At 45.4% G+C, this 22304-nt stretch overlaps 1 protein-coding gene across 1 annotated transcript in view; it reads right to left on the reverse strand.

Moving 5' to 3' along the window:
• Ror1 (ROR family WNT receptor 1) overlaps positions 1–22304 on the reverse strand; it is a 356211-nt gene that overhangs the window by 311068 nt on the left and 22839 nt on the right. The gene's annotated exons all lie outside the window — the stretch shown is intronic.

Below are 22304 nucleotides of genomic sequence, written 5' to 3' on the forward strand. Positions count from 1 at the left end.
TTTGCCCACTTGTTGGGCACTGTGAAGGTGGGGACTGTGTCTGGTAATGAAGAAATTAATAAATGCGTTCACATAGCGCATTCCACAAAAGAGCTTCAATGTGCAACAGCTCATCGGATCTGATCCTTTTTATGAAGCAGATGTGGAATCAGGCAAAGGAGCCAAGAGAACACATGCATTACCCACGCATGGTCCTGTGGACAGTTGGGGATGATGGCATGTTCATTCTTTCATCAACTCAAGCTATAAAGCCTATGGTGTTCTAGCCACTCGAGGCATGGTAATTACCAGATCAGACAGAGATCCCTGGCCTTGTAGAGCTTACATTCTAGAAGTGCAGGAGATAAGCAATACATTAAATAAATGAATAAAATATACACTATGCATTATATCAGTTTATAAGAGGGGAAAAAAGAGGAGAAAGGTTTCATCTCCCCCAAGATGATATAATATGAAAAAAGACAGAGGTGAAGAAATGATCATGCAGGTACCTGGGCTTTATTTAGGCAGAAAGGACGCTAAGCACCAAGATGCTTCAGCAGAAGGAGGCCCAGAAAGTTCCAGAAGGAATCGCAAGGGTCACATATACAACTAGAGAGAAGTGAGCAACACCTCCTATCTGGAGAAGAGAACCGAAACAGCTAGCATCTTAAGAACAGCGTAACAGCCCACCAAGACACAGTCCCCGTCCTTAAAGACCTTGCCATGTGCCCACACGTGCTGGCTTTACTTTTCCAGGATGAAACCGCAAGCTCAGAAACAGGGTGCTCTACGGAAAGTGGGTTCACTCTTTAGCCTACCAGAGGCCAGTCCCTTGAAACTGCTCCGTCAGACCTTCTCCTGAAGGAAGAAACAGGTGGAGGAAGCTGCTCCCATTGGGGCTTCCAAGGGACAAAACCAGGAGTCCTCTTCCGCATGGAAACAGTGCCAGCAGCCACATCACAAGGTGGGGGTGGGCTGTGGCTTCTCGTCAAACATACGAAATTAACAGAAAGCAGTTTCAAAATGTATTAGTGCTCGGGAAATGACGTCACCAAGACAAAGGCGTCCCTGTTTCTTAAAGTAACTAGAAAACAAACAAGGATTTGTAAGCTTCCCAGCCCTAACCTAAATTCGCTGCACATTGTCTTGCTACATCTCTTTCTGCTTTAGGGAAGCCGCTGCTAATTGCACTCACATTACACGGTATCAGCCAAACCTGGGTTTCAGTTTCCCCCAAGACCACCAACAGTCTCAGATTACAGCGACTTTATTAAATAGTTTCCCCCCTGCTGTTTTATGCAAAAAGGAAAAAAAAAAAGCCTAGAATGCTGCTACCTTTGGGATAATTAACCAGATAAATGCTTGATAAGTAACATTTTAAGAAACTCTCTGACCTAGAAATGAGAAGAGTGTGCTCATTTTTAAAGAAAACTCACAAAATAATGAAGGATTTTTTTAAAAGTATATACTTTATTGGTGGCTGGGAGCCTGGAGCTAATGAAAAACCATTTATGAGTTTGGTTTTCATAGCTCTCCTTTGTGTTCTCTGGGTGCAGATGTTCCTGGCTGCTCTCTAGGAAAGCTGGGAACATGGCTGGGATCAGAGAACATGGAAACCTGGAGAATCATCCAGCTGACGCCCCACTGCCATCAGGGCCCAGCTCCCTCATGAAAGGTAAGCAAGGCATGCTGGGTCGTTTCCCCAGCCGCATTGCTTTTGATTCTGGAACTGTTTCTGGCGTCAGTGTTCCAACCAGGAGTTCTGCTCCTGGCATCTCAGAACATGAAATCTGGGTTCTGGCCAGTCCCATCACCCAAATAGAGTCGCGTTAATACCCTTGCCATTAACCAACACTGGTGGGATGCTTCAGTCTGTAGAGCACATACTAGTCAACCGCTTCTCGGGACCACCATCTCCTGGGCTCCTGCATTCTTTTTTTAATGACCACTTCAGACTCCCACAAGTTCTTACTGGCTCCCCATCAGTACAAGGAGGGAAAGGCCATGGTGAGGACTGGGATGGGGGGCAGGTGTTCTGGTCTCACAGTAGTAGCGAAACCAGGACTACCACTATTGTTTTCTGTTTCATCCCTCTACCCCTTGGGGTCCTGTATTTCCTGCATCTACCGCTCTTTCACTCAGGAGGAAGCCATGTCCACCATGCTGGAAGCAGACTGGAGGTCATTCAAAGGCACATATGCTCCATAGAATCCTTGTTTAACCCAATGGCTCAATCCTAACCCCCGAGCATGAATTTTGACTGTAAACAAAATAAATACAGTATTTCTTCAAGTTACAGGGTAAACAGGGTACATTCTCATGACAGAATAATACACTACCAAGAATTCAGTTTGACTCAGTATGGTGGTACATGTCTGTAATCCCAGCATTTGGAAGGCCGAGGCAGGAAGATGTCAGTGAGTTCAAGACAAGTCTGAGTTGCAAAGTGAGACCTTATCTCATACTTAAATATAAAATAAAACAAAAAGCAGTTCCAAAGACTAGACTTAGCTATTACACTGCACTGTAAATTTCACCAGATATTCGGCAATAATGTGGTGATTTTTATTTTAAGGTAGAGTTCAGTGCTGCATAGCCATCATCACAGCACCTCTGAGAACACTTCCTCCATCTCCCATCTTCCTTCCTCTGGCCTCTTCTGCCAGGTATTTCAATTAGCTAGAAATGTAATATAAAAGGACCCAGACACCTGACACAGCGTCCTTGCAGTCTGTCTGTATCCTAGCCCACACTGAATCATATCCTACCACGCGAATGCACCATGCATACACTTTGTGTATCAACTCACAGATGTTTCTGTTGCTACCACACTCGGGTTACTGTGAATGATATTGGACTTGGTAGACGACTTTTTAACAAATAGGACACAAAGTTGGGAGGAGAATGGGAAGGTAGGGAGTGGATCTGGGAGGAGTTAAAGGGAGAATTAGAGACTGAATACCTTCAAAATAAATGGTGAGCATTTATGAAATTTTCAAGTAAGTACTTGAGATTTTATATTTAAAAAAGAAACTGCTAAACTAAGATATAATAGACAGGGAAGATTAAGGGGACACAGGAAGGCAAAGGAGCCCCTCTCTCTGATGGGGTCTCTCACCAGCCAATAATCTATTAACAAAATTTGCCACTAAGGTTACCTACATACAAACAATATTCCTGTTCCAGTAGGAATGTTAAAACGCCAATGAACCCTGCTTAAGGCCTAAATGTGTATGACCTTCCTCATGGCCTTACTCCTTTTCCAGAAGCAAACGGGAAACCTCCTGGGAATCTCAGGAGCAGGATTATGAACTTTGTTTATAGTAAAAGCATGTCTGTAATTCCCGAGTGCAGTCTTATGAACTAGGGTCTTAAGTGAGAAGCTGTAACCTTATCCTGTGCATACCATGAAGGACTCTATGATCTCATGTAGGGTCTCGGAGCACCCTTTGAGATGTAACTTCAGAAGTCATCACAATTCTTCATATGGCTATTGTAAAGACAGTGGTTACTCTCTCGCAATGCCCCTGTCCACACTTGGTGCATCCCAGCCTATGCTGACAGCCTGTCTAGTAACCTTGGGCTTAAATCTACAGTGAAACCTCTTCTTAAACTCTGCTCCATACCTGCTGGACCTAAAATTCTTTTCAGCAACAAAGTCAAGGATCCTATTTTCCTTTGAGTAGCTGTCACTTCAAAGCACTCCACTGGCGGTTGCAGGTGACAGAGTGTAGCTGTGTGTGGAGCCTCTGCCCCAATGATGCTGACGAACACTGTCACCAAAGCAGCTGTAGTGTTTTCTATTTCCACCAGAACTGTATTCGAGTTTGTTCCTCCATATCCTCCCCGGCACGCGGTACTGATCGTTTGGTTTTAATCACAGCTTTTCTATGACGTGCAGCAGTATCTTCCCACAGTTTTATTAAAACTGAAATAGTCAAAAAACACTAAAAAATGCTTACCATATAATACTAAGAGACATGACAGAAGTATCAGCCTTGTTTATACAGAATGATGTCATACGTATGCAAGCACTACATGGGTGTAAAGACTAGGGAAAAAATCACATCAAAGTCTTGACCCAGCATTATCTCTCCTTTTTCCTTTTTTTTTTTTAAAGATTTCGCCATGAATTTTTTGTATGATTAAGTATATAGTAAAAATACATTCAGAAATTAGATAATCATACTATAAAACAGTAGAGTTACACACTGAAGTCTTAAGAACCAAGCCCCAGCTGCGCTCGGTTCTTATTATCAATTCTGGGTATTATTTGCCAAACCCAGATGGGCTTCTCTTTGCTTCTGAGACCTTAGACCAGCAGTCAGCAAAAGGCAAACAACAACCTTGCCCCGCCCCATTTTCATATGACCTGTAAGTTTAAGGACCGTGTTTCACATTTATGAATGACTAAAGGGGCACAAAAGGCGACTAACATTTTGTGACGGATGAAAGTTGCATACCATTCAGATTTCAGACCTATGAAGCAACACCTTCAGTGAAGCCCTGTTCCTTGGTACCTGAACTGCCTGTGACTGCCTCTGCTCTGGCAGGGCAGAGCTACACAGATTCTGCAGAAGTCAGGGGATCTGCGAAGTCCCAAACCTCTACGAGCCAGCCCCTTACAGGAAGCTTGTTGATCTTTGCCTGTGCCTTCCTCATGGGAGAAAAGAAACTCAGTTCTTTCATTTTTAATGAAAGTTCATTGGAGTTGAGGAAAATGTGGATTAGCCACTCTGCATTCATTCATATTAATATGTCCTTTCTAGAAGATGTGTAGTTGATAGAAACAATATCGAAACTTCCAAAGCACTTGTGTTTCATTGCCTAGCAATGGAAGAAATAAACGGATGGACGAAGGGGGTGGGTGGTGAGTAGGCGGATGAGCACTTGCACTGGGTGAGTAGGGCAGAGGTGTGAAGGAACATTCCTATATCTATAACCAGGACTCATTAGGTGCTAACTGTGGCCTGACTGTGACAGCTATCCCCATGTGGATGAGAAGGGGTCAAGGACAAGGCAATCTTCAAGAACCTCTGAGCAAGACAATGAATATGAACCAGCAAAATCTCAAATCAAGAAAGGCAAATGATGCTAAGGATGCTTGACGACACCTGTCAATTAAACGGGGTCAAAGAATGCTTCCATTCACAAGCCAGAAAGCTAGAAATTTCAAAAGGGGCAGCACACAGAATCAGGAGAAGCAGGAGGCTGTTTTCTCTCCGTGAAACAGAGAGAGCTATGCACTTTCCCAGTCTACACGACAGGCACTGTGCTGTCTACACCAGAAGCCTTCGCTCTTTCAACCAGTACTTTCATTTCTAAGAATTATTGCCAAGGAAATAATCATAAATATGCACAAGGATTTAGACCACAGCAACCGGATGAAGCAAAAGTGGAAGGACGGAGAAATCCCTAATGCCCAGCAATAGAGAACAAGAGACCTGTCAAACAATCCCACGTGAAGCTAGATTGTACACGGCTTAAAATTCAAAGGTTTGAGAATTATTTTTAGATATAAAAATCTGTTCACACTAACAGTGTGAACAGCAAACAGGGGGAGAACTACATCACAAAGCCAGCTTGCTGGGGCAGAGCCCACCTTATTAGAGCAGACACTTCCATGGAAAACATTTTACAGGATATAAGCTTAAATGAAAATAATTGTCTCCTCTCTGCTTTGCTTCTTTGCTCTTACTTTTTCTTTTACTACAAACATATCAGTGATTACTATGGTTTAACTATGAAACGTCCCTCACAGGCTCATGTGTGACAAACATTTGGTCCCCAGCTAGGGATCCTCGGATATTTGAAATGGATAGGACCTAGCTAGCAGGAGTAGCATCACAGGGAAGGATGGGACCTCAAAGATGATAAGCCAGCTGTGCTTCTGTGCCCTCTCTGCTTCCTTTGGCCACCCCAATGTGACCAGCTGCACCACACTCCCACAACCATAGACTGGGTCAAGATATCTACCATCCCTCATTGCCATGGTGGCCTATTCCCTGAACAATGAGCCAAAATCAAGCCTTCCTCCCTGAAGGCAATTGTGTCATGTGTTTAGTCACAACCATGAGAAAAGTAACTAATGCACAGCTATTTGTTGCTATTAAGGGCCTATAGGCTCCAAGATACAAAAGTGAAATGAAAAGAAAAATATTAATACAGAACAAGTCATATGTCCTTGTGGGCAGAGACCTATACTGACTTATTCAATAAGTATCTCGTGGTGTAGTGTATATCCTAGACTCTGTTCCTTCATCAGTAAACAAAATAGACAAGCCTCTGCCTTCATGAAACATTTAGAGTATGTATATTTCCCATGTCTCTGTGTCTCCTACATCAGCACACACAGTACTGGAGAGTAAGTAAAACCACCTACATTAGAAATAATTATGGTTGACTTCTGAGCTAAAGGATGCAGTCCAGAGCATGCACTGTGTGTGTGTGTGTGTGTGTGTGTGTGTGTGTGTGTGTGTGTTGTATGTTCATGTTCATGAGTAGGTAGGTACATGTGTTCCTGACACACATCCGTGTGAGAGCCAGAAAAGCATGTAATACCTTCTACTATCAATCTCCATCTTGGTTTTTGAGAGTTTTTTTTTTCAATGAAAGTTGGAGCTCATTGAGTCAGCAAGGCTGGCTGATCAATGAGTTCCAGGGAGCCTGCCTCACCCCTCCCTCCAACCCTGGAGTAGTTACAGACACACCATTGTGCCCAGCTTTTTCCCATGGATGCTAGAGACTTGAACTCAGACCTTGTGTGTCTCTTGGCCCCACCAAATGACTTTCTATTCACATACTCATACTCAGAAAAGTTGGTGCTAAGCATGCTTCCCCACCCCCACCCTGCTACTCTCTGTGGCACAAAGTGGCTAAATCCGGGATACTAAAGCGTAGCCTGACAACACAGCTTCCTGAGACCGTTCTGAGCCAGCCTCTCGCCACTCAGGAGAGGGGAATTGCTGTCAGATAATATTTCATGAATAGCTCAGCTTAAGTTACTTGGACCAGCTGGGACTTTCCTTAAGCTACTTTTTCCTCCAACCAAAATCATCCTGGCTGAAACAGCCTGTTAAGTGTCACGCAGCAGAGGAGTGGGTCTTTCTGTTTTCCTCATAACTCCAGGCCCCGCCTCTTCTTTGGGCAAGGGAAACCCACAGACCTGGGGTTCAGCTTATGTAATAAGTGGCTCCCCACCAAGCTAAGCTGCTGAGAGACTTGCGTTCAGTTTCAGAAGACAGATTTCTGCTTTCGGGCCAGAGTCGTTCCCTAGGGTTCAAAACTCAAAGTAAGCATACAAAGGTATCTCAGTGCCCTGCCATGGGGGACCATGAGCACCACAGCTCATTGGGATATTTCTGAAAAGCAACAGCTGAAATCCCAGCAGTTTCCAATGGGCACCAATGATACAAACTGTGCACCAATGTGAAGGGTCTTGGAGATCAAAGCTACCAACTTAGCAGGTAGGAGTCACCTGAGCTGAAATGCAAGCGAGGTGTTCTACTCATCTGTGTTGGGATCTTGCCACCAGAATTCTCTCCCAGGTAAATCCGAGGGGAAGGGAACCTGGCTCCTTGGTGCACGTGGATCAAAACAGGAAATGGTACCACGGTTAGATGCAATAATTATGCAAAGCACCTTGTTTCGGTCCAGGCCCAATGTAAATAACTACTCACTCCACAATAGCTCCAGTGTGTCTTCCTTCTTGAAGAGACGGAGAAAGTAGGGAAATCACCACCCTCGCTGCACTCCTTGGGCCTGCTCATAGAGCCCCAGCTAGAGAGAAGCCAGGGGTGGAAAGAGCATACTCCAGGTCGGAGGAAGGGCCTGGGGCTAAGGGCTGAGTTCTAGCCCCATCTCCTCCACTTCCTAGCTGCAGCACCTCAGGTGAGCTATCCCTTCTCCTTCCTCACCTCCTTCGTATGTATACAAAGGCATTAAAAACAAGACCCACCTGATACCGAAAGTGGGCTGTGCAGATTCCATAAGGAAATAAAGTCCCTCTTCTTAACCTCGCTAAAGTCCTCCATATGCTAAACTCAAACAACAACCAAAGTCAATGGAATTGCAGCTTCCGTTTTCATAATCTACCTTACTGAACACGGGTACAAAGACAGAGAGATTTTATGAAAGACCCAAGTGGACATGGAGGACAAGACTGCCAGATGACAAGGAGGCAGGGGGCAGAGAGAACCGTCTACTTCATAGTGTGCCTTATAGAGACCACCAGGCAGTCCAATGGCTTCCCAAACATCAATCAATTTACCAGTTCTGTCCCTGTGTCCTCACCAACTTGAACTTCCACCAAAATGACACCAACTGCTTTGGAGCCCTACCAATTACATTTTACCAAACAAACTGGAAGCTTCTGCTTATTCAATTCGCTAGCACTGGGTTATTAAAAGAAAGGGTTTCATTTTATCCTTGCTTCTTAACATCTTCATAATATTTTGTGGTGACATTTGTAAAATACCTTCAGAATTGGATTATTTTGCATATATATTTTTTTCCTCAGTTTTCTCATATCTCCTAAACCACGTACCTTGTACTGACAACTGCTGTGTGAAAAATTTAGATACTATGTCCAATGATGCTATGAAGCAGATATTAATATCATTTTATGATGACAACTTGAAGACCAGGGAGACCAAATTATATGGTTACCAAGTGACAGTTGTGAGATCAGAACTTTGCTTGAATCCTCAGCACATTTTTGTCATCCACCCAACCACTCATATGCAACAGATGGACCATCTCTCTCCTACCTTTCCATGGCGGAACCTCCTCATCTGCCTCTCACAGCCACAGGCTGCACCTTTTCTCTCTCCCTCTCTCGGCATTTCCTGACACAAGGAAGCCCAGTGGTTACAGAACTAGTACGGGCTGGGGACAGGGTGTGGATCAATTGGTAGAATGCTTGCCTTGCACGCATGAGAACCTGAGTTCAATCCCCAACACCATGTAGCCAGGTGTAGCTGCAGGCATGTCAATCCCAGAGCTGGGGAGGATCCCTGAGCTCACTGAATCTAGCCCAACTGGTGAGCTCCAGACTAATGAAAGACCTTGTTTCCAAGGAGACAGACTATGTTCCTGAGGATGACAGCCAAAGATGGACGTGCTCTGGCCTCCACAAACATGCACACGTTAGGTACATATGCAACTGAACACACGCGTACATATGCATTGAAAATAATTAATACCACACAAAGTGATTTAAGGACCACTAGCAATTTTTTTTATTTTCAAATTTTGCCCCTTACAAACGGGACTTACACACTCGACACTTGTATCTGCTTCTCTGACTCAGTGTCCACAAATACCATCTTCTGCTCCATAAAGGAAAGATGATGTGATTGTAGCTCTAAGGTGACCACAGGTAATCTCACTATTAAAAAAAATATAGCTAATGACCCAATGGTATTTGGATTATTCTAAGATTTATTTTTATTATTCTTAAGTATGCATTTGTGTGTACCTGCATGTGGGTATGTGCACATGAGTGCAGATGCCGAGGCTGGAGGTGTCTGATCCCCTGGAGCCAGAGTTACAGATGTGAGCTACCTGATGTGGATGCTAGGAATTGAATTCAGGTCCTGAGATCTTCCACAGGTTACAAGTGCTTGTAACTACTGAGCCATCTTACTAGCCCCTGGATTATTTTTTTTAAGATGTAAGTAGAAGATGTCAACTACCCATAAAAAACTCTAAAATCACAAAAACTTTAGGGGACACTCAGGAGGGCCAAACTTCTCCCTCTTGCTTGGAGACCACCTGACAAGGACCCTGAACCACCCCTAATCCCAGAAAAGCTTGAGAATGCTCTGGTAGCTTCTGCTGGGACATTAGCAGTTCTGTTGTCTTAATCAGCTTCCCAGATGGTTCATCTAGACCCTGGAACAGAAGCACAGGGGAGCATAATTTGAAATGGAGAGCCATCGTACCAAAGTCTCCACACTCGATCCAAGTCCCAGCTCAGGAATTAACCGCTGAACGGCTCAGTTTGCTTTCTATGGATTGGAGCGTTCAAAGGATACACGGGATTAAACTAACGCACAAGTTAGTGCTGGTGCCACGCACAGAAGAGGACAATGGTTTGGAGCTTGTGTATTCGCCTGCAACGTCACCACCATTTCATTTCTGTCAAATCATAAGTTCAGCTCAGTTAGGAAGATACAAAGGCTTGGGACTCTACCTCAACCTGAGAGCCCCCCCTTTTTTTTCTTCTTTTGTAGGAGAAGGCTATAAAACACAGCCCTCTTTTTATGAAGAAATTCCAGTCTGGCTACTGACATAAAGAAAAGAACCAGAAGGACTGGAGCAAAAATGAAACCTGGTACAGTTGAGGAATAGATGAAGGCATAGGTGAACAGAATAGATAGTGGTGGGAGAGCGTGAGCGGGGAGTAAATGGATGCTCACCAGAAAGACTCTTTGCCCTTCATCTGTCTCTGACATCTGACACAATACATTGTGTGTGGGGGGGGAGTGAACAACACACATTTCTCTATGCTTATTCCACCACTGAGCTGACAGGAAAAGCCCACTGCTGGAGAAATATCGGGCTTTCCTTAGCAAGAGCTTCTAGAAATCAATCTCCAGACCTCCTAGCATACAGATTTTTCAAGCTTCTCACCATTTCCTCAAGAAATTTGAAACTCTAAACTCTTCTTCAGAACCTTACTGGGTACAGAGACAACCTATGGGAAGAGCAAGAACTTTCCAAGCAGTGTAACTGAGTTCCTACTCAAGTTCAGATGGCCACTGTCGGGGGTACCTCCTTTGTACTTCAGCAAACTCATCCCCAAAATGTCAAGAACACAAGTTTCACAGGGATACTCTGAAGACTCATCCCGCAGAGTGCCTTAGTCCATGCCCACCAGCATAAAAACGTCAAGCTCCGCAGGAGACTGTGTGTCTATCTCCAGGAGACACTATACGTCACTCTACCTCTCTCTGCAGCGAGTCGGTGGATCCCATGAGCCCAACTGCCAAGGGAGGGGACGTCCCAAGAAAAAGGGGCACAGGGCCACACATTAGGACATTTGACAAACCCGTCAGTCTCAGCTCCCAGAGCTCTCCCAGAGTCAAGAGAAAAATAACCCAAACAAACGAAACTGAGACGAGAAAGCTGAGTTCTGCCCTCCTTCTAACCCTTCTCCTCACAGTTCCTGCTCTTTGGTTTTGATTAGAAAGCTCTTCTGTGCCTTCTGTGCCCTCGCAGCCCCTGCAGCCCCATCCCAAACAGGGATGGCCTCTTATTAAAGACAATCGTGCTTTAATCTATGTACCAGAGCTGGCTAATGATACTGTTCTGGGGTTTGGTCCCTTGCCAAGAAGCAAACAGTGCCAATATTTGCAGACTTCCAACAGGAAATTAAATAACTGCCCTGCTGGAAATATGAACCAATTTACAGTGGTCAAACCTGAATCTTCCAAAACACTGGCATGGTTTCTGTGTGTGCAGCACTTAGGGACGTTTGGAGGAGACGGGGAAGGATTGGAGTAAAGCACCACACAAATCTTCAAGGCAGACCTAGAAAATGCTCCTTTCTCCTCCCTGCCCTGGGTCCATCTTTCTTGTGAACAGAGACAGCGGGGCATTTATATTACACTGCCGAGACCTCGGGCAGGGCAGCATTACAGTCACAAATCCAACAGCACAGGCAGGCCGGAAATGCAAAGTTCCACTTCCTCCCAGAAGATACATTCTACCCACTCCACCATGCAAAGCATATTTAGAAGCTGCCCCCTTATATGAATGCTTTCCTTTGGCATATGTGATGTTTTGAAAACCATCTTGTTGGGGGGTGGATCCCCCTGTTTTCCTGACTCCTCCACTAGCACCCAACCCCCAACACAGTACCTGGCATACAGTAAACACAGCTCTTTCATTATAACCTCCTGCTGGGCAGCAACAGGTGTGCAGAGCATCAGACAGACCCTTCCAGAATGCCAGCTGGACAAAACGCATCCCTGCCAACTTCACAGATCGCTCCCCCACCACAAAAAAAGAAAGCGCCTGCTGTGGACTGAGCATCTGAGATACACTGGGCAGGGCAAGGGGCTTCGCTTTCCTTGTCAAACACAAGGCTCACCATCAACAATTACTCAGAGGCTCCTCCTGCATATGGAGATGTGGTGACCCATGTTATGCACAGAGGCAGCCCTGAGCCAGTCCCCAGGGATGGCTGTGGGGATCCATCAGCAACCTGAAACCACCAGGGACAAAGAAAGTGAAGTTGTGGAAATCCATGCTGGCGGAACCCACACAGCCCCTTTCCTTAGGCCACACCTCCCCGAACCCCGTAGGAGGTCTGCTTTCTTTCAGGGCCAGTTGGGAAGGCACTGGTTTAAATGATTATGTGAGACAGTGTGTGGGGTGGGTCTCTGGTGGCAGGCAAGTGTCCCAGGGCAGACCCTCAGCTGTTGTTAAAATAGTTAATATGGTTCAGCCTGTGGCTAGCTTCCAAAAAAGGCTGTCTGTGGGTTCTACACAACCCCCAGATGGGGACTCGATCTCCTTTAGTGCCAACCACAGAAGGTATGGCATCTCTCATTCTGCCAGATGACAGCACCATGTTCCCCAAGTCCCTGAGGCCCTAGTGGAGAGAGCTTCAGAAAACTTTTCCAAATGAGCAGCCTCCACCTGGGCCTTCACACGGGTCTGTCAGGGACTGGACCTGGGAAGTTGTCATTCATAGAAGCTCATGATGGCTCACACCAAAGAGGAATCCCTGAGGTGAAATGACTCAACTCATCTGCACTGACAGACAAGCTCACTCAGATCCATCATCCCCACAAGGAGAAGTCAGCAAAAGCATCCTTGCCACTGTAGAGTGCGTTCATACATAGAGCTATGCTTTGAAAGTCAAAGCGTTGCCATTGAAGTGGCATTAGTATTATTATTCATTGTGTCTTCATGCAGAAAGTGGTACATTTTAGACCTGAGTGCTCTCCTGGCTTCCTCCGATGACTATTCAGGGAGGAAAACGCAAGCCTGAGCCCCGCGGTCAGTCAGTATGCGATGGCTACGCATTCTCCCAAAGGAATACAAAATTATAGGCCACCACTCAAGAAACAAAGAGACGAACACAGTTCAAAAGCAGCAGAAATGCTTATTTCCAAAATGTGTAATATTTGAAGATACAATGCCCAGAGATTATCATAATTACTGGTAACCCTCCGCCCCTGCTTTTCTCCACATCCAAGGAGCCTTCGTCACTAGGAGACTTTCACCAAACACGATTAGAAAGTGAGCAAAGATTGTATCCCACCCGGAGCAACCTGGAGGAACCCGGGCTCCCTAGGACCAGGTGGTCTCAAATTAGCCAAAAAAACCAACTGCGGATGGGGTGAATTTGAAACACAAAGAGGCCAGTAATGATATCCCAGGGCTCCTGTGCTTTTTTCCAAAAAGATCAAAAGGTGTAGGCAAAAACAAATTAACTGAGAGGGCAAAGGCAAGCAGAGACAGGAACTGGGCTAAAGGGTCCACACTCCTAGCCTAGGGGGCACATTCCAGCAAAAGACAGAAGTCCTAAAAGAAAGGGGCTGACCCAACCTTTTGGGTGCCCAAAGGGCTAATGTCACAGGCAACAAATCAATAGAGTAGGAGGGAAGAAGCCAAGAACCTTTCTGAAGGGGTTGCGTTGGTCCGAAATAGGTGCAGGGCTCGGCTTTCTTGTCCTGTTGCCAAGAGGCACACAGGGTGCCTGTGTTTGTCTGGGACACCAGGCCAAATTCCTCTAGGTGACTGTTTCTGCCCCGGGCCTGCTTCAGGCAGCACCCTAGCTGCTGCCCAGAACCCCAGATCTAAGATGTTTACAGAAACTATTTAGGAGTTGCTGAATCAGCCTTCTAAACCAGCACGCTAAACACCGGGTTGGGAAGTATATATTCCCTGCTCACTTATCCACGCTCAGCTCCTGTCATTAGCAGATGGGATCAGAGGGCGAGCCTTTCAACCAGGATGGGCAAGGAGGGAAATCAGTCTTCGCATGCACATCCCCACCACAAACGATATTGCTAAGCAAATGAAAATTCTCTACCTCCCTTTAACGAGCCTGCCTTAGTTTGGGTTATCATTGCTCTGATGAACACCGAGATCAGGAGCAACCTGGGGAGGAAAGAGGTTTGTTCACTGCTCCAGGTGACAGTCCATCACTCAGGGAAATCTTGGCAGAATTTCCCGTGTCTCAAATGGGAGAAACTGGAGGCAGGAGCTGATGCAGAGGCCGTGGAGGGATGCTGCTTACTGGCTTGTTCCTCATGGCTTGCTCAGCCTGCTTTGTTATAGAACCCAGGACCATCACTCCAGGGATGGCCCCACCCACAATTGGACTGGGCCCTCCCGCATCGAGCAATAAATGAGAAAATGCTTGATCTACAGCTAGATCTTCTGGAGACATTTTCTCAATTGAGGGTCCCTCCTTTCAGATAACTCTAACTTGTTTCAAGTTGACATAGAACTAGCCAGTCCATCACCCAAATCTGTGCCTTCAAGGAAGAGACTTGCTCCTTCACTTAGCTTTCCCGCAGGATGATTAAGCCGTACCATTTTTTTAAAGGAGGAGATTCAAGTAACTTCAGAAAGATTTTAAAATCAACCCTGGGTCTTCTAAGTTGCCCAGTGGATAAAGGTGCTTGCTGCCAAGGCTGACCATCTGAGTAACCCACATACTTGAAGGAAAGAACTAACTAATATAATGTAAGGTAATAGCCTTCTGAAACACCCAACACACACACACAATTTTTAAAAGTTTTAAATAATCCTTATTTGACACGTCTTTATTTTGAGCCAGCTCCCCTTGAAACTTAGCTCCTGCGTCTCTAATTAAGAAAGGAAATGCAGACAATACCGACAAGGACTCAGAGACCAGACAGAGTCAGTTTCCCAGTTTAATCTCATACCACCTGTGTGACCTCACTACACGGCTTAGCCTCTCTGAGCTCCAAACCTCCTTCTATAAAATAGGGTCAAACCATTTCTCCCTCGCTGTGAGGGGCAATGAGAACTAAACGGGGTAATAAAAATAAAGGCCTTGATGGAGTGCTTGACACATAAAGATTAATGGGCAGTAGTAATATTTTAGTGGCACTTTAAGAGCTGCAGAGTTGTACTACAGGAAGCAGTCCTCGTAAACACTGCCCAGCTCATAAGCACCACTGCTCTTGTTTGATTTCAAGAGAAACGGAGCTGGGAGTGTGGTTCAGTTGATAGAGCACTTGCCTAGCATACATGAAGTTCTGGGTTCGGTCCCCAGAAACAGATGAGCTGGATCTATAATTCCAGCACCCAGGGAGTAGAGAGAGAAGGATCAGAAGTTCAAGGTCTTCCTCGACTACATAGTGAGTTCAAGGTCGGCCAGAGCTACATGAGACCCTGTCTTAAATAAACAGATAAAAACTAGAACTGGAAGTCAGTCATCGAATTACATATTTTCTGTCTAGTTATTCGTTTGTCTTTTCTGTCACTAAATCATGTGTCCATCCATCCATCCATCCATCTATCCATTCATCCACCCAAAGTCTACTGAGGATCTCTGATGTTTCTACACCTCCTAGAGTCAGTAAAAGGCTTCCATAAAGGCCTTTATAAAATAAAGCATTTTATCCAGAACAAGGCAACAGCTCAGCTCTGGCTTTTAGCTGGAAACAGTTATGGATGGGGTGTAAATGAAGAGATGTGGGCACGTCCCACGACAGCTCTGTTGAGGCCAGATAGCTAGCTCGGTAGTTAAAGTCACCTCCTTCTCTTCCAAGGGACCCCCCACTGGACGGCTCATAGCCACCAATAGCTCCAGTTCCAGGGGAAGCCAGCACCTCTCACCTCCAAAGACAACTGCTTTCATGTACACAAACCCTGCCCCCCAGCCCTACATATGTGTATACACATAAATAAAAGATTACCTAAGACATTAACAAGCCCCCACCCCCGTCAGATTCGATCTGTAATCTTAATTTAAAATAGGAGGATTTTCCTTTCTGAAAACCTCTCTAGTTGCCCACTCTTGATCTGAAGAGGCAGACACCATGAAAGGCAGCAGCCTCCCGACACACACTGCCCAAGTCACCTCAACTTCTCTAGACTATGTCTTTCAGGAAGGGCAGAGGGAGAACGCAAATAGACCAGACAGGCAAGGAGAACCGCAGCGTGTGAGCAGAGAAAACCTTTGGTCTCTAGAGCCTCCACTGGAACCACAGACAAGGCCCAGGGAAAATAAGAACCACTTAGGTTCCTTTATCTCTGATTCATAGAACTGGAGCCAAAGCCACGCCTCCAGGGCAGATCCTTCTCCTGCCCCCCCCCACTCTCCCTCTCCAGAAGGGACAATGAGAGATTCAGGGAGGAGGCCCTGCAAGGCCTGTCGAAAGTATCTACTGCCCCCAGAAGCATTTGGGACTTGGTTAGTCTCTCCTTGACCAAGTTAGTCCTCCAAGGGAACACAAACTCTTGATTTCAAAAGTAGTCTACACAGCGGGGCCAGTTTCAAATAATTAATCGCCCATGTGCCCATCCTAGGAACACTGATTGTTAACTGCTTTCTCCGCCACCACAGGCAGTTCTGCCCAGCTGTGTAAAAGGTGTTTCCCCCATCCCATGAGCTGCCAGCCACTTAAGGAAAAGGTGCACAGAGCTCTCAAAGGTAACTGGATGCATGCAAGTTCCTCTTTTTCCCATTCTTCCTTTCCCAGTTTCACCTAGGTTAAAATTATCTATTAACCTCAGTCCTAGCACTGTCTACAGCTGCCTGGTTCGCAGCCTCCCAGCCTCACCTGTCTCTTGTGAGGTCAATTTTCAGAGTCACTTCAGGCCTCCGACACTCCAGTAGAAGAAACCAGATAGCAAGTATGTCTTCTGGTTCATGCGCAGGAGTGCTGGCCTCTATTCCTAGCTAAAATTAGCAGTCACTGTCCACAATGACAATATTTGATTCATAAAAGACGAGGAAGAGGTTCTCTAGTCTGGAATCATATTTATGGTCAAGAATAATGGACCTTCCTGACAGTGTGACCCTTTAATACAGCTCCTCATGTTGTGGTGCCCCCCAATTCTAAAATTATTTTCATTGCTACTTCATAACTGTAATTTTGCCACTGTTAAGAATTGTAATGTGGGGCGGGAGAGATGGCTGAGTCATTAAAAATGTTGGCGGCTCTTCCAGAGAACCCAGGTTCAATTCCCAGAACCAACATGGCATCTCACAACTGTCACTCCAATTCCAGGCGATCCAATGCCCTCACAGAAACATACATGCACACAAAACACCAATGCGCATAAAATAAATGTTTTTGAAAGAATCATAATGTAAATATCTGCTATTTCCGGTGGTCCTAGGCCACCCCTGTGAACGGTCATTGGACTCCAAGTGGGTTGTAACCCACAGGTTGGGAACCACTGATCTAGAGATTCCCAGAGTACCCTTCATGAGCCATCAAAACCCTGCTCCACTCATTCCTTGCCTCGTTCAAATGGATCCCTTTATCTGGTTTTTCAGGGTTCTTCAGTATTCAACTGAACCGCCATCGCTCTCGTAAGTCCTTCCTGTCGTCTCAGTGTCTTCAAAACCACAACATTTTACCCCACCGGGAACATTTTCTGGCACGGGAACATTTTCTGGCCTAAAATATGTCTGTAGATCCCCTTCAAAGATTAGAACTGCGTCTTCTCAGCCCTAGGTCTCAACACTGGGTCTGGATGCATGGGTAGGTAAAGACACAGAGCTGCTGCTTCTAGGGGACCGTTTTGCTGGGCAGAAGAGGTTCAAGGTTACATGACTACAAAGCCTTCCAAAAAGGACAGAAAAGAAAGCCATAGACAAGTTTCTCCTCTGGCCACTGCCCCAAAATCAACATTCTCTCCTCAAATCAGGCCAAAGGCTTTGTGACCAAATCCATTCGCCTATAAAATGAACACACAAACTAAACTCTCAAAGTGGGTCTCTCACTTCCTAATTGAATACATTTGTCGTGGACCGTGCAGTGGCCCTCCTTGCACTTGCCCCGAGCTGCAGGAACCTGGGCAGTCTGCTTTGTCGTGCTGAAGTCTGGGAGTCTGTGTTGTCAAACACTTATAAATGAGTGTTTGCTTGTTTTGTCGTGTTCTATTCTGTTTTTATGACGCTTTTCTGGTAAAGTGAGCTAAATGGAGTTGAGTTCAGGGTCCTTTCTTTATCAGCATCTCAGATCGCCTTCTCGGACTTTCTGTGCTTTGCTTTAACGAGAACTCGATAACTGAAAATGGCCCATGAGCAAAGTCTTTATGATCTGAGAAGGGTACAGTAAAATGATTTCAGCTTATAAACGTTTTCATACACAGATATTTTCAAGATCCCATATACCTGCCACCTGTTACCTGGCTGATGAAGTACAATGGTCTTCCTTTAGCCATCTTTCTTAGGAAACTGGCCCTTCCCATGATGCCATGCTGAAACTGGCCTCAAGTTCTCCAGTGTGAGATAGACAGAGTGCCTCAACTCCAGGCTTCTTGGCAAGCGTCCATCCCCACCGAGTAATGAAAGGGAAGCACACGAGATACACAAGTTGCCAAGCACACCAGGTGTTTCAGAGCTCCTGTGTGGATTCTCTTTAGCAGTGAAACCCAGAGGCTTCGGCCCATGGCCCCTCCTGCTGCTCTTCTGGAAGACCTTCTATTCGGAAGTCAAACTTTGTCCCAATGCTCTTACCATAAAGCCTGTTTGGCACTCAGGACAGTGCTCAGCTTACCTACTCTTCTCCCTGTCAGTGGCAGAGAGCTCACTATGGATTCCCAGCATCTGAGTTGGCAGTCACACAAGAGCACCAATAAGCATCTACCGAGGGTACCTTCAGGTATGATAAAAGGTCAGGTCATTTAGCAGCTTCAGGATGGCCAGGCCCTAACTTGAACTGGCTATGGCCCTAGGCAAGCTCTTAAGACACTGAAGTAGCAGGTGGCCTGAGCTTCGACACATTCTTTATAGTGATAAGACATCTAATCCGAGGGTCCCGTCTGACAATTATCTCCATGATTTTGAAAACATCTTTTCTTGGCTGGAGAGATGGCTTAGCAGTTAAAGAACAGTTGTTGTCTTCCAGAAAGTCCAAGATCCAGTCAGTTCCCAGTACCCATTTGGGCAGCTCACAAACACTCATAACTTCAGCTTCAGGGCATCAAATGCCCTCTTCTTTCCTACTTGGGCACCCCACACATCACACACACACACACACACACACACACACACACACACACACACACACATACACATAAAATTAAATAATTTTAAAAGAAAGAAAGCATCTTGTCTTCCCAGAGTCTGGCCCACATAGGATAATAACTCTCTCTTCCTGGCACTAATTGGAGTAGAAGGTTCATATTTAAAAAGAAAATTCCCCTTAAGTCAAAGGTAACTTCCTAAACATAGCTCTTGACGGCTATACTTGGTGCGCTCATTCACTCCTTTCAGATTCCTCTTCTGCCTTCTTCAAGTACAGGGACTAAAAATGAAATTCAAATTCATAGTCTCCTGTACCTACAAACATCCATAGGATGCAGTTCTGGCCAGTGGTATACAAACAAAACTTACTTGGGAGACGTCCCCTCCTGGTATAAGCACTTGACCAGGCACTAACCACTACTAAAGCCGTGAGATAATAAGGCATGGCAGAAACCTATCCATCCATTTAACAGATATTTACCAACTATCTCCTCAATTAATGAGAACACATACTAAGCTTTCATAAAAACTTCAAAAATACAAGGGTTTAAGTAGGATAGAAGTATATTTGTCTCCTTTGTAAAAGTTACTTTCCAGATAAAACCATCTCAGGGCTTTAGTACAGTATCAGAACGACAGCTCCGTGATGAGGTCCCAGGACCCTTCTACTGTCGCTCTGCTATCCCAAGTGTCTTCTTTATCCATAGAGTTCGCAGTTCTCAGGCCCCACTCTCTCCTTGTAACAGCACAGTGTGGACGCTAAAAGCCACATCTACTCATATCCCTTTGATGAGTCTCCCGTAGCCAAAATGACTGTGAGGGAGGTCTGGAAATCCGACCACCTAAAGTCCTTGTAATTAAAGGAGGATGAGAAAGAAAAGATGGGAAAGGAAAAGGAGAAAAATGGGAAACATGAACAGAACCGTAACTATTGACAACACTAATGGGAAGCCTCAGGAGCTATCTCTGCCACACTTCTGCAGGCCCGAAGCTGTGCTGGGCACAGAGACCAGAGATGACTGAATCTCAGTTCCTGTCACCATGAAGCTCAAAGATATTACAATTGACTGGGAAGTGTCCATGTCCTCTACTGAGAGTTAGCAAATATCTACCAGTGTCAAGGAGCTGCTACTATACTCTCCAGCCACCACCGATTAGCAACTGGAACTTGTGAGACAACCATGGACATTGCACCATCTTTGCCCTTAAGAGGGTGCCATCCAAAAACAGGGATAAGATGGGCCATCTACATGGAGGAACAGAGCTCAGGAAATGTGAAGTCCAGGTCAGGGAGGAAAGCTCTTCACAGCCTGGGACAGCATAAGGGGCTCAGCACGAGGAAGAATGTCGACACCAGTTAGTGCTTTGTTGGCAGGACAAATAAGTAAGATGTTGGCAAAGCGGAACCAGTGCCATCCTAGGAACCTTCATCCTAGAAGATGAGTGGACTGCCAGTCCGGCTGCTGCAGAGGCTTGGCTCAGCTGCTTGGCCTGGCACTAGACCTCAGTATTCCTAAAACGAGGAGCACCTCACCTTACCCATCCTGTGTGGTGTCGTGGCTGCAGCTACAACACCATTTCCTTCAGGCCATTTCCCAGAGGAGGCAGAAGGATGGAGATTAGCTACAGGTTGCCATAGAAAACCACCATGAGACCTGGCTGGCCTAGACTTTCACTCCCCTTAAGGTTACTTCTCGAGATCAGAAGTGTCCAAAGTCTCTCCCAGCAGTAAGATTTGGAGACTCTAAATTGAACTGTCAGAAGCCATCTGGTAGTGAACCCACCTTGATCAAATGAAAGAAGAAATCATTTACTCATAAAACACCTGAAAAATAATATTAAACCCTGGATCAAGAGCCATTATTGTCATTTCGATTAGTCTCCTTCTGTTTCTCTATGTTCCTAGTCCGTCTTAACGCACTTTGAAGGGGCTTATGACACAGTGATCACAGTTGGATCCAGAGATCCAATAAGAACATAAGGAGAAACAAATGAGGAAAACAACATACTAAGGCAGGAAAAGCACATCCTGAGATGAAACTTACCTGGATTACAAATTCTCCAAGTTTCCTTAAGGCCAAAGCAAAGGGGAGGGAGGGAGGAAGAAGAGGGGAGAGAAGACAAAAGGGAAGATGAGAGAGGAGGGGGAGGAGAAGAGAAGAGAGAGAAAATATTGTTTATATTACTTGAAACTGACATGTTAACCAAAAATACCCCATTTTAGTACCAAGGTCCAGGCATACACCGATGGTAGTGCATATGCCTGGATTCAATTCCTAGCACTGAACACCATAGGAGACAGCAAAGCTGGCTGAGCTGTACAACCAGGGGACTCAACCAAGCTATGTAAAAGAAAAGAGAAAGTCAAAGGTCAGGAGAGAGGTCCATGAACAATACAATAATTACTGGACCAACCGTTGTCCCAACCTTTAGTGATTCACTCTAAGCCCCCAAGAGGGCAATGAAATGCTCCTTACACACATCACCTAGAGAACTTGCTTAATAAAAGATGCTCCCTACACTCAGGAATGTGTGGATCTCACAGAGGTGATTGGACAGTCACCGCTGGATTATTGCTATTACCTTAACAAAACAAGTCAAAACATTTCTTTTTGACCGAAAGGCCATCATTTTTCTCTCTTTAAAAAAAAAAAGGTTAAAAAGAACAGAACTCTGTGCCTTCTGGCTGCACTGACATTTGTGATCAAGGTGGTGTGTCATCGGCAATCATTTAAAACCACTCTACAGTCAGATGGGTGTGTTATCCCAGCATTTGGGAGGCTGAGGGGTTGAGGCAGGAGCATCGGGATTTAAGGCCAGTCCAGGTTACAGAGTGAGATCTTGTCTAGAATGAAGATGGGAAAGAAGGAAAGAAGGAAGGAAGAAAGGAAGGAAGGAAGGAAGGAAGGAAGGAAGGAAGGAAGGAAGGAAGGAAGGAAGGAAACAGAAAAGTTGCATTGGAGAAGACTGCTTCCCCTTTCAGCAGACTTTCCTGTTCCCCCTCCTATCAACATGATTCTGGAGTAAGGAAAGGCCTACACTATCATCTCCATCTTCAAAGGGTAAGAAGATGAATCCCAAAAGTTGAGCTTCAAAGTTGCCCAACGTCCATGGCCAATAGGGT

Source organism: Myodes glareolus, chromosome 3, assembly GCF_982192425.1.
Source record: "Myodes glareolus chromosome 3, mMyoGla1.1, whole genome shotgun sequence".
In the NCBI taxonomy this organism is placed as follows: domain Eukaryota; kingdom Metazoa; phylum Chordata; class Mammalia; order Rodentia; family Cricetidae; genus Myodes; species Myodes glareolus.